This window comes from Triticum aestivum, chromosome 4A, assembly GCF_018294505.1.
Source record: "Triticum aestivum cultivar Chinese Spring chromosome 4A, IWGSC CS RefSeq v2.1, whole genome shotgun sequence".
Classification (NCBI taxonomy): Eukaryota; Viridiplantae; Streptophyta; class Magnoliopsida; order Poales; family Poaceae; genus Triticum; species Triticum aestivum.
In genome coordinates this window covers 249,011,674-249,014,199 of record NC_057803.1, presented here as the reverse complement: position 1 = coordinate 249,014,199, position 2,526 = coordinate 249,011,674, and the positions used below count along the sequence as shown (strand labels likewise).

The window sequence follows — 2,526 nt, the reverse complement described above, 5'->3', positions numbered from 1 at the left end:
GAGGGCAAGACTACTGTCGGAATATCCAGGGACGGGTATGCGAGTATCACGCGGTGGTTTATCCAGGTTCGGGGCTCTTTGGAGAGATAATACCCCTATTCCTGCATGTCTGAATATATGCGGTATATCTGGTACAGAGTGCTTCTGGAGTTGTATCTGAGATCAATGCTATGGGCACCTGATCTCGTATATAAGCGGGTGGCCGGATGGACATGCAAGCTCTAGTGGCCGAATGGCATATGGCTTGTGGCCGTGAGCATGTGTGTGCTCATGTGTGAGTATGCAGATGGATGGATGGCTAGCTAGCTTGCACCAGTGTGAGCCTTCCCTGGCGCTCCTTATAAAGGGGAGCCCAGGGGACAAGGGGTGGCCCGCGGAGCCTAACCTATACTATTTGGGGCACAACGATGTGACATGATACGCCCGCTATAGTGCGCTACTATTGCTCAGCAGTGCATAGGTCTCGTCAGCAGTATGGCCGTCTTGTTGGCGGTATGGCCGTCTTGTCGGTGTCGGGTCGGAGCTGTAGTGGTTGACTTCGGGCAGCCGGCTGGTTGGCGTAGTCGGCCCGGGCAGTCGGATAGGGGGCCGTCTGGGGCGGCTTGAGCAGTCGGACTGAGGGGCTTTGCTAGCCCCGATGTCTTGAAATATTGTCTCGCCGTCTTTCGGGGTACATGTGGTCAATTACCTCGACAGTAGCCCCCGAGCCTCCGGGCAACTTGGCGAAGTTGGGTGGAGGTTTTTTAGCGGGTGTTAATGTTGAAGATGTCGATGACGGCCGCAGCCGACGCGGCTTGCTTCCGGCTGGGGCGCGCAAGCGCACCCGCTGGGTGTAGCCTCCGAGCGAGGAGGGGGGTTCCCCATGAAAATGATCATGCAAAAGGCAAAGTTAGTCCACGCATATATATCAAATTTTTGCTTTAGCATTGCAAGTTTTATGCGGAGGGTGCCGACTCGGTTTTGTCCGAGCCCCCTTAATCTTTTTCGTGTTCCCTCCGCTCTTTGGCTTGTGCTCTCGCTTGCCGGACAGTCGCTCTGCGGTCTGTGGCTGAGAGTGGGCCGCGAAGTAGAGTGTACAATACTCAAACTCCGGGAGCAGATTCAACCGAACCGTTTTTTCTCTCGAGACGTTTTTCGCGTGGATGGCCTCCAGCGTTCGCTCTTGCTAGTCAGACAGCCGCTCTGCGGTCTGTGACTAAGAGTGAGCCTTTGGTATCGCGCACGCTACTAAGCCGTCTGTGGGAAAGAACGTCTCAGGCCAAGCGGCTAGCCCCCGGGCCAACTCTGGCTGGCGTCGGGGCGAACAGTGATGCAACTATAATAAAATGCGGAGATGCCTCCCCGAGCATCGCTCGGGGTTATCCGTGTTTGTGCGGTGCAAAATATGCGGGTGAGGAGCTAACATTGATTTTCGTGTAGGCGAGGCGGAGTTTGCCGAAGACAGCCGGCGCGGCTCACGCTTGTGGAGCGCGCCGGCGCACCCGCTGGGTGTAGCCTTCGAGCCTTCGGGTGCTCGAAGGGGGTCTCGGCCGGTCAGGCTCGACCGGCCAGGTGGCGAGGTGTCTTGCAGCGCCCTTTTTTTTTCTTCTGCCGGTTGCTGGGAGCCGGGCAAAACTCTTCTTTTGTCTGCAATCTTCGTGGGGCCGCGCCAGCACACCCATTGGGTGTAGCCCCCGAGATTCGGGCCGACTGCGTTAGCGCACCCGCTGGGTGTAGCCCCCGAGATTCGGGCCGACTGCTAAGCAGTCGGGTCGGATCTCCCGACAACTCCTTTGTCTTCCTTGTGGGGGCGCGTCAGCGCACCCGCTGGGTGTAGCCCCCGAGATTCATGCCGACTGCTGAGCAGTCAGGCCGGATCTCCCGACAACTACTTTGTCTTCTTCCTCGCGGGGGCGTGTCAGCGCACCCGTTGGGTGTAGCCCCCGAGCCTCTGAGCGCTCGAGGAGGGTCCAGCCGGTTGGGCTTGACCGGCCAGGAGGCGAGCGAGACGCGGCCGAGCCGGCGCTCTTGTCAGTCAGACGTTGAAGCGGGCAGGCAGGCCGGGTCGCGTCTAGCCGTCCGAGTGGCGAAGCAGGCGGACGGACAGACGGACGTTTTTTTTTTCCTTTTCTTCTCTTTGTGCCAGCCGACCTCTTTCTCTTTTTTAGCACCCGACCAGACGAGCAGCCGGCCCACCTTTTCCAGCCGGCCACTAGGCAATCGGCCTCTTCTTTTTCTTCTCTTTTTTTAGCACCCGGCTGTGGGCACTCAACCACTTCTTTTCCAGCCGACTTGATGGGAGCAGCCGGCCCGCACCCCCACTTTTTTTTTACAGCCGACGCCGTTTCTCTTTTTTCAACCGTCTGTTGACTTTTCTCAAACAGTCGGCTGGGGCGTGACTCGGCGGGGGCGCGAGGCCGACTAGTGATGAGGCGGCCAGGCGGGGCAGAGCGTCGTGGACGCGTGTGGCCAAGCCGGCGGTGGGGAGCCGCAGTCGGCGTAGCGGGCAATGCGGCAGCGTGGTTGGGTGGAGACGGGCGCGCGCGG

At 59.3% G+C, this 2,526-nt stretch overlaps 1 protein-coding gene across 3 annotated transcripts in view; it reads left to right on the top strand.

The window, feature by feature from the left end:
- Window positions 1-2,526, top strand: part of LOC123085918 (3beta-hydroxysteroid-dehydrogenase/decarboxylase) — a 28,655-nt gene that overhangs the window by 9,941 nt on the left and 16,188 nt on the right. The gene's annotated exons all lie outside the window — the stretch shown is intronic.